The 16084-nt window shown below is 40.6% G+C and overlaps 2 long non-coding RNA genes across 7 annotated transcripts in view; one reads left to right on the top strand and one right to left on the bottom strand.

Annotated features, from left to right (window-relative positions):
• Positions 1-16084, top strand: part of LOC116660672 — a 449791-nt gene that overhangs the window by 387486 nt on the left and 46221 nt on the right. The window lies entirely within an intron of this gene.
• LOC116660683 lies at positions 4760-15340 on the bottom strand. The gene is made up of 3 exons (XR_004316291.1): positions 15295-15340; positions 12023-12150; positions 4760-5351 (listed from the first exon to the last, which is right to left on the bottom strand). It is a non-coding gene; the product is annotated as an uncharacterized LOC116660683 (long non-coding RNA).

Raw genomic sequence — 16084 nt, 5'->3', positions numbered from 1 at the left:
TTACCCTTGATTTTATGGACCTCTAGAAAACCTGACATATCAAGAAAATTCTTAATTAACATACCATTTCATTAGTATATTGATTAAAAAAATCCAAAGGAATGTGCACAAACCCATATAGGATAGTGATTTTCAGGGAAGTGGGGGTGATCACAAGGGACTTTAACTTTCTGCGGGACACAGTTCTACTAAGTTCAGATTTGTGTGTGTGTATTTCCTACTTTGCAATAAGAAAAAAAAAATCATTAATATAAATGTCCCCAGGATCTTAGGTTAAGGTATTGGCAGGGAATGTTGAATTGAATATGAAGCCCAAGGAGAGAGCGGACTCTGGCTTCAAGGCATAGTGAAGCTCTAGATTCAAAAGATGACATCAGCTCCTTGCCCTCTCTCCCTCCAAAACTTGGCTTCGCCTTCCTCTGAGTTGGCTTCATTCCCAGGCCGACTATGTCCATGTGGAAGCAAATATACCTCCCAGAAGTTCCAAGTTCACCTGTGAGCACCAGAAGCACCAAGCTTCCTGATGCTCACAAAGTCAGGAATAGGGAAAGCCTCTTCTTCATAGAATTCATATTGATCTCCCTGACTCCGAAGATTCTTGGTGGCCCTGCTGGGACCTCTGGACCAGTTGCTATGTCCAGGGAATAGAGCACTTTGATTGGCCAGTCTGGGTTCAGTGGCTACCGAGTGAGTGACCAATGAGATAAGGGCCACTTAGTTGTTGGTCCTAAAACATATGTGAAGGGGAAGAGGATGTCCCCTAAAGTGACATAGGGCAGACAAAAAAGAAATGAAGGAGAAGGAAAGAAGGCAGGAAAGAGGGGAGAGAAGGAGGGAGGAAAGTAAAAGATGACTACTACTTCAGAGAAACAGCATCTATAGGAAACATTTATTGACTGCCTGCTGCATGCATGGTACTGACGATCCTTGGAAATCTAGAATTTAACATTGAAAGTGTTAGCTATAAGGGACTTCAAAGATTCGATATATGACATATAATAAATTCTATAGTGATAATGTTTCCTACATCAGTGGTTCCCAGTGTGCATCACAAGCACTTGGAGGACTTGCTAAAACACAGATTTTTGGCCCAATAAGTCCTGGATGGGACCCAAGGATGTGCATTACTAGCAAGTTCGCAGGTGATGCTCTTATGTTGAGAAGCCCATACTTTGAAAGCCACTGCCCTACATCAAAGTGTTTCATGAAGACAGATAATATAAGTGACTACTATTAATTTGAATCTCTGGTTCAGCAAGAATGGTAATCTTATATGATAAACAAGTCAGTTCAACTTCTGCATCTCAATTAGTGGTATTCTTGCATTTAGGAAAACTATAAAGTCTATTAATATATTCTTCACAATTATCAAAGGTTTGGTATTCAGAGAAGTTTAACTAAGGGCACATCTTGGATAACAGTGAGACTCCGTGTCAAATGTTTGTTTTGACTGAAGCTAAAGCCAGAAGCAAACGGCCCATCCTGACCTTTCCCCGCTGCTGCCCCATCCTATGAGAAGCAATGCAACATGGACACCATCAAGGGTACCATCAGAAAGAAACCAGCAAAATAGGCAGAAAAGACAACAAGAGCTTTAAACTCAAGATACCGTCATCTCCAAAACAACGTGTTCTTTCTCTTTGGTTTACCCACTGTTTCTGATGGAAGTAAAATTCTTCTCTGGCTTCCAAGAAAGATTTATGACTAAAAAAGAACAGGTTTTACCTGGCAGGGGGTGCGTGCAAGGTTTGTTCCCTTTCATGGCAGGCCCAATTGCACTTCATTTTGCAGATGCTAATATTAGGCTCAGTTAATCATTGCACATTCCTTCTATTAGGTGAGGAGCTACATTCTTGAAACCACTCTCAGGAAAACAATCCTTCGCTTCCAGACCACCCTGAGTTGTAGACTTGGGGTTTCGGCAGTGGTAGCACTCCTGGGCCATGTGGCAGACGTCTGGGCAGCCCAGAGACATCTGTTCCTCAGCCTCAACCCTTTGCAAGTGGTTCAGGAACTTCCTCTTTTCTCATTCACTTGGCCCAAAGTTGTTCCTTCTATAAACATCCAAAAGGTGTTAGTACCACCAGAGCATCAGACTTTATTGCCTCCTTCCCTAAGGGCAAATCGGCTTATAATGAAGGCGAGCCTGTTGGAGTAGGATGTATTCAATCTCCTTTATTTGAAGGCTCTAATTCAGACAGGTTAGAGCTGTCTGAGTTTTGTGCAAAATCTGAAATAGTTCAGTTCTCAGTGAATATGTCTTGATTCTAGAAGTCATTTCTAAGTTGATTATTGGCAAATTAGTAGCCAATTTGCCATAGAAACATTGTGGTTAGATTCTGAGCCAAGCCCAGAATGCTTCCTTAACTCACTTTGTGCCTGGAGTGTATAGCTGTACACTAACAGTACCATGAACTCTCATCATCACTTTCAAGCCTGCTTTTGAAACTGCGCACCGCAAGTTCCCACTCAGGACGTCAGGAAGTGGTTGCTGGGACTCTCCTTCGTTCTCTTCTGTTCCAGCCATGGTAGCCTGCAGAACTGCCAACAGTGAGATGGGGATCCCAGAAAGCAGAGAGGGGATTCCAGGGGGAGACGGGGTGACGGCGGCAGTCGAAGCCTAGGTCTTCAATGAACATCGGCTAGCAGTAGCAGTTGTCCGCATTTAACATGGTTGTCCCTGTCCTTGCTGAGTGACAATGATGGAGGAAATGGGGAGTCAGGAAACAGGAGGAAGAAAAGGTGGCCTCTCACAGAAGCAGTGATGCCAACAGGGCGATGAGCCTCTGGTTTGGCCTCCAACTCACAAGAAGAGGATACTTCAGAGTCTTCAGTTAGGAAGTGGTCCATATGATGACCACAGCGGAACAAAAAAAAAGACATGTTGCAAACAAGATTCTGCTTCACCAAAAAAAAAAAAAAAAAAAAAAAAAACCAGATTTATAATTGGCACATCAATTCAAAACATAAATGCTTCCAACATGCTTGAAAATAATTTATTTCCTTAAATCTTTTAGCACCTACTTCTCTGCCCACCCTCAGTTTCCATTATCAGACCTCACCCAGCGACTGTGTACTGAGTACCTACTCTGTGCCAAGACGAACCTCATGTATCTAGTATTAGTTTGCACAACCTGCAGAACATTTGCTGTGCGCTGGAAATTAACTCACTTGCCCCATTTTTTTCCCACTTAACCCTTTCAGGGTCCCCTCTTTCTCTCCTTTGCTCTTTCTCTTACCTCTCTAAATTTACTCAATCACCAGCCTCCTAGGGGGACTCATAGGTACTGCTCATTCTAGAATGCCAGACCTGGTCAAGCCCAGATGGACAAGGAAGCAGATGTCAGTCCTGGCTGCAGCCTGAAGGTAAAACAAGGTAAACAAAGCCTGCCTCTATTTCTGTCTGCATTCTATTTTCTAGGTTCCGATAGGATTTGCTTATTTTACTTTCTTTCTTTTCCTTCCTTCCATTTTTTGCCCCTTGTAGCCTTTCCTTTTCTTTCTCCTTCATTCTTCCTTCCTCCTTTTCAACCTTTACCTGTGAACCCCCGCATCCTGCTAAGCAATGTGGAGGAGTGGGGGAAACATTAGCTATACGCATGCCCAACTCACACAGAGGAGTGACGCACAGATTAGGCTCCAAATGATGAAAACAGGAATCCAGAATTACATTCCCAAAATAATTCTGTTTGGGAAAGACTCCTTACAGGCATTCATGGACGTCTCCAGCCTCATAGACTTCGTTTACATTTCATAGCTTTTACTGAATTTTCTTCAACTGTCCCTCCAAGCATACTTCTCTGGTCCATAAACTGTTTCCAGTGAAACTTGGATCATATTTGATATAATTCCTGTAACTTTGCTAGAATCTGAGACAGACCATTCAGTTCTAAGCAAACCTCTATTTAAAACCTTATGTTTGCCATTTCTCAGTCGGCGTTGTCAGTAGTGCCGTCCTCCCTCCTGATGATCCTGATGGTCTGTATTTCCCGATAATAAATACTTGCTGGGAACTTGCTTGCCACTTTCAATTTCATTGCTTCTCTCTTTTTTTTTCTTTCTTTTTAAATGTTTATTTTGGTGACGGGTGATGTGGAGCAGTTTTACATGTTAATTAAGCATTTTATGTTTTTCTCTTCACATTCTTTTTTTTATTGAAGTGTAGTCAGTTTACAATATTGTGTCAATTTCTGGTGTACAGTGTAATGTTTCACTCATACATATGCATACATATATTCAATTTCATATTCTTTTTCATTATAGGTTACTACAAGATATTGAATATAGTTCCCTGTGCTATACAGTAGAAACTTGTTGTCTATCTATTTTATATATACTAGTTAGTATCTGCAAATCTCGAACTCTCAATTTATCCCTTCTCACCCCCTTCTCCCCTGGTAACCATAAGTTTGTTTTCTATGTCTGTGAGTCTGTTCCTGTTTTGTAAATAGTTAGTTTCTGTCTTTTCTTTACAAGCACTTCTCTGTTTATTAAACAATGAACAAGTCTGTTCAACTTGCATGGGACCAAGTGTGAAAGAAATGCTATAACATTTGATATTCCCAGCTTCCCCCAACCTCTTCCTTTTAAGTAAAGAAATCTTTCATACTAAAATTTAGATAACAGATAAGGCTTAGAGGTGACTTCTACCAGTGTATTGAGTTCTCTCTGGGGCAAATGTAAGGTGGAGCTTCAGGGAGGGAGCCTCAGGCTGTGTTCTGAAGCTCCTGATATGCCGTATCATTAAGGTAACCACTTACTGCCATGGGTCTGAGGACTCTGAGAAGTCAGAGGAATTGCTCACTGGCCCACTGCTTCCTGGAATTTCACTTTTTAAATAATCAGGATGTAGTTAGGAGGCAGCCTGATCTGTAAAGACCAACGACCTACGAAAGGGAACTCCACCTGTAGGAGAGGCATTAGCTCTGCCTTCGCCCTTCCTGGAACACGGGGAACACGCAGAGGCAAGCTTCTCTTCATGTCACCAGGGAGAACAAAGCCTCCCTCCTGGGAGCCTAGCCAAGGAAAAGAACATTTTGTTAATGATTACTCATTATCAATTTGGGCAAAGAATTGGGGGTGGGTTTTTTGGTTTGGATTTTTGTTTGTTTGTTTTGTTTTGTGTTTTGTGTGCATCTGGGTGGCACAGACTCTGGGCAAATTATATCACATAAACAACCAGTTTACAATTCTGGGTGGTTTCCGTGGAGCAGAAACTCTTAAACGTGTCCTTCTGAATTTCCAGTGAGATCTATCTCATCTTAAACTTAATAGACGTGGCATTTTCAGTCATCCTCTTGACTTGGTAAATGGAATTCTCCATGAATCTCTTCAGAGCTCAGGAGGCTTTTCTGGGGGAAAAAAAGAAAAGAAAAGTTTATACAGACCATCATTTTCATGTGCATTTACCCTAAAATGGAAGAATGATTAAAAAACACTTCTGTGCATTCTTCTGCTCCCGTCACCAGGTGCCGTAGAATCAAGGGCTCGCTTGCTTTTGCCTAGGAAACTGGGGATGCTTTGCGATACTAGAGCCGGTCTAGCTTTTCTTCCTCAAGATTAGTTATTCAAACAGTGACCTTATTTGATTTAAACAAGCCCCACTGGTTCTTCTGCTTTTGACAAATGGAAAAATTCAGTAGGAAAGTCACGTTTACTCCTACGAATGGCAAGATATGCATTATTAATGACTCTAATCCTCAAAGGGGCTTAGAAACACTGAGTCAAGTTTTCATCTCTTATAATGGTCCCTGAGGAATCTCAGGCAAAAATCACTTGCTTAGGTAGAGAGGAAATAATTGTTAGTATTTCATTTTGTTCCACTTCCTGAGAGGACTTGGAAAAACTCAGAGACTTCCGCTCCTCTGATATGGGACATAGGAAAAAAATCAAAATATTCTGCTTAGAATCCACAACAAGGCAAGCTGCACTAGTCAAGATTGTCCCAATTCTAAGAAAAAGGCAACTCATTCAGACAAAATCAAATTTCATGTTTCTAGAGGGTAAATTTAAGAGAGCGTTTTTCAAACTTTTGTTTTTACTACAACCCACAGCAAAAATATATAGATTTTACATCCTTTATGCACACATATATTTGCCTGAAATATATTTTGTTAAATATAACTTACCCTTACTACATACTATGAACTCTGATAGTTTTATCTCTCTTATTTCATTCTATTCAATTCTATTTCATTCTTTTTAAAATGCTAGCTGTGACCCATGAAATTGATTTCCCAGCCCACTACCCACAGTGTAAAAAGAACTCTTAGGGTCGGGGATAAAGAGGTTAATCCCTATCACAAATCCTCTAAATCCTCTCACTTCTGTTGGAGACGTTCAAAATCTCCCATAGAGGATGTCATTGCTTTGGCTAAAAATATTCTCTCTTATTAAAATGTAAGTGAACGCTGTATGGGTAAGAGATGAAATCTGGCCCATCATGTACACCTTTATGATACTGAGTCAATTCCACTATATCACCTCACCTCTATCACATCACAAATAGGCTGAAGTCCTCCTTAGCACACCCAGAAATCCCCCCCGCCTCGTCTCCAGCATATTTTGTGGGCAGGAAAGGGAAGTCAGTGCAGAAATGGAAAGAGAAAAACCAGAGCACCATGGGGCCTGCAGTGGGGCTTCCATCAGGCAGTAGGGCAACCCTGGGTTGGGAAGACGCATCCAACCCCACATCCTTCCCCTCACTTCACTCTTTCTCCCTCTGGGAAGGTTCTTCCCAATCCTCGCCACCTTGCTCACCTTTTCCAATGAGACATTTCCACCTCTGCCAGCCCTCCTCTGAGTTCCAGGGGCACTTTCTGTGAGTATCACTCCTATGCCCATTCAGAGCAGCTTGTGCATGTGTCCATCAGAGCCCTGCACGCAGGTCATCGCCACTGATTGGCTGCCTCAGTTGTTAGATTGTCAGTTCCTTGAGGGTCCTAGGGCCATGCCTAGTACCCGGCACAGTGGCCACACCCCTTCACTCTTTCCCCCATTTAACAGATACTAATTTATGCTAGTACACTGGGCCAGGTGTAGGTTATGCAGTGATGAGCTGCCTTGTAGAACTTGTTGTCTATTTGTTAATGCATAAATATTTGCAGAATAAATGAAGGGATGAAGAAGTGAATAAAGGGACCCCATGCTGCCTTACATTGTTATCTCACTGCTTCATCACGCACCCCTACCCCATCCGGGACAGTTTTAATTGTGAGGAAGTCCTTATGCTGAACCGAAGTCGGTTTCCCTGAAGCATCTGTGTGTCAGTCCGTGAAGAATAGGAGCAGCTGACAACAGCTGCTATGTCCCCAGGCCTTCCCTTCTCCAGTCTGAACATCCCCAGCTATCTCAGGACTCAGGGGTTCCTTGAGATAGCAACATCGGGAGTAGCACGGAATGGTTTGAGTTGCCCCACCAGTTGACTTGCTTCCCTCAAAATGCTTTCTGTTTGGTCTATAATCTCCTCTAAGCACGATCCCTGTAACAAAACCCCAGCCTCCAGGTGTGCTAAATGGCACACCTTAAAGTCCATCTCCACAGACCCAGCCTCCTTCCACATCAGCTTCTCTGAAACACACATTCTCTCACTGACTAAATCTTAACAGCACTGACCACACACTTATACTTGGCCTCTATGGGGTTATGGGGTTACTTACCCAGAAACTCCCTTTACTTCTTGATATTTTGGAATTTCAAGGACATTGAAATGGCTCTTTTGGTAAGTAAAACTAATTGCCACCACCCCCAAAAAAAATTAAAAAAAAAAAAAAAAGAAATTGCAAATGATGAAATGGCTCTTTTGAAAACTGACCTTTGTATATGATTGTTTCCCTGGTTACAAGGGAGCCCTTATCAGGGTTCCTCTCAGAAATCTCTCTCAGAATTTTTCTGAGTCTCTCTCAAGTCCAATAGCAAAAGTCAGAAGAGGTGAGACTCATAAGCATTTAGGGACCATAACCCTGCCTAGTGCAAAAGGATGGTCTGTGGTGAGAGACAAGAAAACCCAAAGGAGAGAGTGCCACCTGAAGAGAAGCCAGGGCTAGAGTGGAGAGAGCCCTAGGCTCTTGTGTCCCTTGCCCCATTCATCCCTGAAACCCAGCAGCCTCCCTTCCTTCCCTGGGTCTGGTTGTTCTTGGATTCTGAGAGCCAGTAAATTCCCTTCCTGCCCTTTTGCCTAATTCCACTTGGGTTTCTGTAAGTTGCAACCAAAAAATTCCTGACTAATACAACCCCTAATTTTTTCTTCCTGAGTTCTGCCATGCTGTTCCTAAACCAAATATTCACATCCTGTACTTACGTATTTTTGAACTCAAAGGCAGGATCTTACATTCACGGCTGGGGAACATCATCTTGTCTTATTTAATTCATAATTCTAGTGTAGCTGGTCACAGATTGGCACACACTACCTTCAGTTGTGCTAAGAAAATGTGGCTTTTGTAAACTTTTGGTAATAGAGCTAGTCACCCTCATGAGATCCTGCTGGGTAGCAAGAAAAATAAATAAATTTTCCAGTAACGGTGTCTCATTCAAGAACACTTTTAAGCCAGAAGAAACTGACTCAGTTCTTTTGAATAAATTTTCAGTTCTGTGGGGCACACCAGCCCCTCTTCTCCAAGATGTCACCTGGCTAAAGGAGGAAGTCATGAGGCCTCATGACGAGTGTAAACGGTCCCCAAGTCCAACTAGCATCCTCTGGTTCTCACTGGTCTATACCAGGGAGCAAGTTGTCTAGTTTAATTCCTGAGAGGTCGATGGCCACAACTGAGCCTCGGGTTATCATACTGGCACCCACAGCTGGATCAGTAGCCCTGACCATTTGCCTCTGGTCACCCACTCATTGGAATGCTATTATCAAATAAAAGCAACTCCATTTATAGACATTAGAATTGACTGCTTTATTTGTTTAATTAATTACTGACTGTTTTTGGTGCACTGTCATGTGAGCTTGAAGATCATGAACATCATTTGTCATATTAATTTCACTTCCAAGTGATTAGAATAGGACCTGAAGCACTTAATAAATACTTTGAATATATGTTAACATTTGTAATAACCTATAGTGAAAAGGAATAGATGTGTATAACTGAATCACTATGCTGTACACCAGAAACTAACACACTGTAAATCAACTATACTTAAAGAACAACAACAAATCCAGACTTAGTAAGGGGAGATTCAAAAGGATTGTTGCAAAAGAGGGAAAGGCAATTGCAGGAGGAGGGGTTATTGGATTAGGGAGGACATCTTGACCATAGATCTGCAAGCATCTCAAGAATTCAGCAAAGAGAGTTTTTCTTCCATAGAGAGGAGGAAATGAGGCTAAAAAGAACTGGGATGAAAGGGTGATGTGGTGGAACAGTAGAGCAGAGAATATTGTACCCAGAAGCCAGCCTGTTCTTAGGAGGAGGTTATGTACTGGCGCAGGCTGAAAGCAGGTAAAAATTTAGAGACCTGGGAGAAGGCGTAAATCCTAACTCTAACTAAAGTTTGACTAACAGGTGTTTTGTTCCAATTGATCAGTAGACACAAGCAGTTTAGCTAATCATTTATGAGGCAAAAACGCGAATTTGGAGAGCATGTGTCTGATCTTGTCATAGCTAACCAGGCGGCATCAGAAAGCCTTTTCTAGGTCACATGAGGGAGGGTGGCTCTTTGCAGTGATCCCTTTCCTGGAACACAAAAGGATGGGGGATTTCTTATCCTTTGCTTGTTCCCCAGGATCACGACTCAGGTAAGGTCCAACATTGTCACTGTGAGCTTTTGTTTTCAATCCTCTCAGCTTTTCCATGTGCCCTCCTTGGGGCATGGGAGAACGTCTGGGCTCTGAGAATGACACGAACAGGTCATAGGAGGCTGGAAGTGGTGCCTCAGGTCCATCTATCAAGCTGCCTCTCTGTTAGAGATACACCACATTGGAAATCAGGGCTGCCCAGCCCACTATGAGACCAATTCCAGAAGTCTGCAAATTACCTCAGGCTACATATAAGGAAACTGACCAATCATCCCCCTGTGACTGGGTTTCCATACACCTATCTGGGTATTTCTGCAGCCCTTGAAGTTTTGGCCTGAATAAGGTCCCTAAGGGCCCTAACATTTGACCTCCATATCCTACTCTGTCTCCTTCCTCCTCCCCACCGCCCTCTGAGATTGTGAGGAATGTGCTTTCCTTCCTTCCTTAATGGCAGAGGCTTCTGTGACATGATATCTATGTTCCTTCTGCCTTGTTACTTATAATAAAACTTGGTGGTCAAAAAAGTTATTGGGAGCTAAAGAAGTTTAGGAAATCTATTCTCTCTCACCAAGTCCTCTTTCAAAATATTGTCAGCCTGTGAACTCAAAACTTCTGTTTTGAAATTTAAAATTCAGCATTGCCTTTGTCCTTGAATTCCTGCTGCAAAAATCCTAATTTTCCCCAAGGCAAATGGGTGCCTCTGACAGAATAAGAGGTCACATACAAGGAAATTCAAATACCAAAATCATCTTAAATCAAAAATATGACCCCTTTTACACTAAAATGGAAAAAATTGGAACATAATTGTGTCAAATTATTTGCTAACACTCTGATCTCATTCAGCCATAAATTTGAAAAACTTATCTTCTGTATCTTCTTGGAGTCATTGATAAAAAGGATAAAATTATTGAATGAGACAGAGGACAGAACTTGGAGACACACCACAGAAACATGTTTGCAAATTGACAGTGATCCACAGTGAAAATATTGCTTGCTTGCTTTGAATTTATTCCTATGTTAGCCCAAGCAAATCATTTTGGGGGGATTGTAGTGGACAAACCCCACAATGTTCCTCTTCTGGTATTCATGCCCTTATATAATTTCCTCCCTTAGTGTTTGGGTGGTACTTGTGAGATGCTTCTAACCAATAGTATATGGCAGTGGTGATGCAGTGCCTCGCCTTGATTGCTAAGTTCTATAAAGCTCTGTCTTGCTAGAGACTTTCTCCCTTGCTGGCTTTGAAGAGATAAGTGGCCATGTTGGAAGGCCCTCATACCAAGAGGGTGAGGAGGGCCTCTAAGAGCTGAGGATAGCCTCTAGCCAACAGCCAGAGGGAAGCTAAGGCCCTCAGTCTCACAGCCACAAGGTAGTAAGTTCTGTCAACAACCCAAGAGAGCTTGAAAAGGATACTTCTCCAGTCAGTCCTTCAGGTGAGAACACAGCCTGACCGATACTTTGATTATCGCAGCTTGAATCCAGAGAATCCAGCTAAGTCTTGATCACATTCTTGACCCACAGAAATAGTAAGATACATATAGTATAGAATACATATGGTATGTGAACATATATATAATATGCATACTATATATATATACATGATATAGTAAATGTATATTGTTTTAAGACACTATGTTTGTGGCAATTTGTTACATAGCACTGAAAACTAATACAAGGTCTTAGAGTGAGGGAACAAACTGTTCAAACCAGTGCCTTGGTTCTGATCCCTGCTTCATACTAGATAGTCAAGTGACTGAATCAGAACTCAGAAGATCTAGGATCTAAGACAAATCCCATTAAATTATGACCAGCAATTTCCTCCCCTTCCCTATGCTTCATTTTTCTCATCTATAAAATGAGGACATCATAGTGGGTGAACTCTCAGGAACGTTTCAGCTCAAATATTTTATGTCCTATGGCCCCAAAACAGGAAGATACCCCTGAAATGCACTTGAACTGAGGTCAAACAGAAAAGAATGAAGTTTGGAAATAATGAAATGGAAATGAGCAAGTATTGAAGACTAAGAGGAAATTCAGCTCAGAATAGAAAGTTTGAAAAGCCTGGATACTGATAAACCCCATAGAAGTTCCATAGAAGTTAACGAAATGAAATGACCCAGACCAATTACAGACATGATGCTGGCACAGCCAGTCACGTGGGCAATGGGACCATTAGCACTTCCCACCTTGGTTTTATGGACTTCATTCCAAAGACATCTTTTGTTTGGTTTGGGTTTTTTTTTTTTTTTAATCTAGCTCAAATATTTTGCAGTGAAAGAAAAAGGCACATACTTTTAGCTCAACTCTGAGAAACAGCGTAGAAATCCTCTTCATGTTCTCCACCCCTAATAACAGACGTTGCTCAGTTATTAGACCGCTGTCATGACTTCTGGTTAGTCGGGAGAGCAGAGCCAATGTTCCTAGAAGGAAACCAGAGCAACAAACTTATGTGAAATAGTTTTGTGGGTCCCCATTTTCTAATGCTACATAAAGAAAGGCTTTGAACAGTGCTGGATTCTGGGAAGAACCATGGTGAGTATTTTCAAAGATTTCAAAGTCAATGGGGGATATAACTGAGAACATAAACTCTAAGCCATCATAAGCTGAATGCTGGAAAAAGAGAAGCAAGTGTTCTTTTCAGTGTGAAAAAAAAAAAAAAAAACCCTGCTCATTAGGGCCTTAGAATGAATCTACTCTTACAAGTCTAATCCATGAATAAACTAAGAAATAGAACTTTGCTGAAAAATTCCTCATGGATTTATAAGTTGCTATAAGTCCCCAGGGAGTGGGGTTTGAGCTATAAAGTTGTCTGAGGTACACAAGTCTGTACAGTGTAGTGAGAAGTTGGAAACTGACATCTGTCCACAACAAAGACACTACTGATACCAAAAGCCAGACCTATCTGGCTTCCTGTCCCCTGTGTCAAATAGTAAGTGTGGGTTTAAGAGTAATTTAATGGTTGCTGGCTTAAGAAAGAGGGAACTCTGAGGGACTGTTGGATGTGTGAAAGCAGAAGAACCAATCTAGATTCCTTAAAAACCTAGGACTTTAAGTCACTTAATTTTTATCTTAAATTGATCATATAATTGGTCTAATAATATTCAAAATCCTTAACTACTAAAATACATTTAAGTAAAGCCAGAAAACAAATGTACATATGCCTTTATTCCTCTTGTCGAATGAAATAACAATATTAAAGGGCCCAGCAAATAGAAGGTATCAATAAATGGAGGTTTCATTTCATCTTACATTCTGTGCTTTATTCAAATGTCCCATAATAATGGACCAATTCTTTGCCAGCTCTTAGATTTTGTAATGAACTCAGCTGAATGTTAAAGGTGTCATTTTGGATGGACATCAGTTAAAAACACAATCACAAAACTGGACTATAGTAAGACTAAACTGAGAATACTGACTGTCTTATAGATTATACCAATCTCTGATGCTAAATCCATTTGTGAAGCCTGCTTTGGCCAAATGCAACATTCCTTTCTTCCTCAACTGAGAAAGGGTCCAATTTGGAAGAACTATGAGAGAAAATTACCAACTTTGGGGGCATAAGAATGCTTGGTCAGAGTAAGGATTATTTTATTTTCTGTGTATTTTGACAGTTAGACTGGATCAAAAATCTGGAAGTCAGTGATTGGTCATGATCTTACCACCTTAAACAGACAGCTGGGTGCTCGTCAGATGGAGGACTTCAAGTAGATGTTTCACAACTCTTAGATCTTTTCAGGATGGGCTTTTTATTTACCTTTGATTTCAGTCACATTTTCTATTTCATATTCAAGAATTCAATAAAAGAACATTTTTAGCAATTTCATTCAGTATTTTTAATTATTTTCATTCACCAAAGAAGGTATTGGTGTCCAACTATATTCAAAACATCTTGCCAGTTAGAGCAGGGGAGAGGGATAAAGAAATTTATAAGACATAATTCCTGGCCTCTAAGAATAGCTAGTCTTAGTGAGAGAAATGAGACATAGTCACAGACAACCACAAAACAAGGTAAAATGTGCCATAAGAGGAGTACAGCTAATATACAACATGAGCTTGAGGACAGAAGGATTATTTTGGATTGTCAGGACTCAAAAAAATATTCAACACTGTATGTCATTGATGTACAATATGGGGCAATCATTTATCCTAGAAGGAAGGATCTCAGAAATAGGAGAATTTTGAGAAATCACCAAGTCCAATTCTTTATCCCAGGGGTTCCTGAGTAGAAATCCATGAACTGGCTTTAGGGTATTTGGATCCTCCTCATTGCCTTTGGAGACACACCCTCTTCTATTCAGTCATTAAATATTGAAGTTTCTCAGATATTCATCTCAGGCCCATTCCATCCATGCCCATGACTTCATTAGTATGTATATCCACGATTCCTAAATTTACCTCTCCAGTCAAGAACTCATCTCCAAAGTTCCATATATTTTACTGCCCACCTGGCATCTCCACTAGGAAAACTCAACATGTCCAAGATGTACCTCATAATCTTCCCCTTTAAATTTGGTCCTCTTTTATAGTTACCTCCTGCTTCCATCCTTAAACCCCTACAACTCTATCTCTACCCACTGAAATCACATCATCTTTTTTCAACCCATATCTAATCATGTCACTCTTTTGCTTAGATCCTTTAACAACTTCTCATTGTTGATTAAAGACCAAACTCTACACATGACTTCATGGTCTTGTGTGCTTTTGGCTGTGAATCATGGAGAGCCCTCACTCAATTAGCTTAAATAGTAGTGATGTTACTTATAAAGAATTCCTTACAATGGTGGCTTCAGATGGATCATCGACATCTTCAAGGACCCAATTTTCTTTCATCTTTCTTTTCTGCCATTGAATTCTTTTAAAGATTTCTGGTTTATGTTCACCATTGCTTTGGCCACGAAGGCAAAATTTTCTTTCTGTATCAATCCATATTGAACTATTATTTAAGGTGTCTTCGTTTTGTCATTTAATTATGGTGAGGGCATCTTTGCAAAGTATTATCTTTTTTGAAATTGATTTACAATGCATTAGTTTCTGGTGTACAACAGTGGTTCCATTATATATGTACATACGTATTCTTTTTCATTATAGGTTATTACAAAATATTGAATATCATTCCCTGTGATATACAGTAGGATGTTGTTGTTTATCTATTTTATATATAGTAGTTTGTATCTGCTAATCCTAAACTCTTAATTTATCCATCCCCTCCTTTCCCCTTTGGTAACCACAAGTTTGTTTTCTATGTCTGTGAGTGTCTTTCTCTTTTGTAAATAAGTTCATTTGTATCATTATTTAGATTCCACATATAAGTGATGTCATGTGATACTTGTCTTTCTCTATCTGACCTACTTCACTTAGTATGATAACCACTAGGTCCATCCATGTTGCTGCAAATGGCATTATTTCATTCTTTTTTATAGCTGAGTAGTATTGCATTGTAAGGTATTTTCAAGTGCAATTGGGTAGAGTCCGTAGGATAAGTTGCTACACCAAGTTGCACAATTTTGAGAATTACCTCCCTGGTCACATGACCAAAAAAGTGTCATGGTCCCATTCCAACTTACCTATAAAGCATCAGCAGCCAATGAGTTCCAAGGGCAGAAGCATTCAGTTGTATTGGACTGAAATGTTTAATAGTATTTGGTCAAGCATAGAGTGGCACACTGTGTTTTCTCCAGACTACCTCCCAAGAAGATAAAATATTCATCAATTGTGAGTCTTGAATTCTCCCCTCACCATGTGCTTCGCTGTGTTGAACAGGTACAGGGCTATAACTCAAGAGATAATAAGTAAATAAAAGGGAATATAAAAAGTATGAGTTCTTGTTTTAAAGTCATAATTTGAGGAGAGGCATACCAGGCAGAAAGGCACCATGAGAAACCCTCCTTGAGAATGGCATGATGCTGACAGGAACACAGCTTGCCAAGCTAAATACACTAGGTTCTGATCCAACATCAACTGCAAATAAAAATTGATGAACAGAAAGTCATCTGCAGTAAAAATGCTATGTTGCTTGTAGTCATTACTTAAAGGTAGCCAAGGCGACCTTTGTGACCTCCAAAAGAAGACAACCACCCCAGCCTGAGGAGAGACCAAGACTTAAAATCAGGAGGAAGGAGACTCCTATAGTTCTAGTCTAGTCCAAGCATATAATAGACGTGGCACAAAGACCCTAGCATGAGCTCAAAGGAGAAAAGCAGGAGCCAAGATGAAGTGGTCTTTCCATCATTAGGAAAACACACAGAAGACTTGTAAGGAGAGCTCTATAAAGCTTATGTAATGAACCCAGGTGAACATTAATTGAGTGATAATTTTGGATGGAAAACAAACACGAACATTCTGGGTGTTTTCTAC

The sequence above is a fragment of the Camelus ferus genome, chromosome 3 (genome assembly GCF_009834535.1).
Source record: "Camelus ferus isolate YT-003-E chromosome 3, BCGSAC_Cfer_1.0, whole genome shotgun sequence".
NCBI classification, from domain to species: Eukaryota; Metazoa; Chordata; class Mammalia; order Artiodactyla; family Camelidae; genus Camelus; species Camelus ferus.
This window is presented reverse-complemented; position numbering and strand designations above follow the sequence as displayed.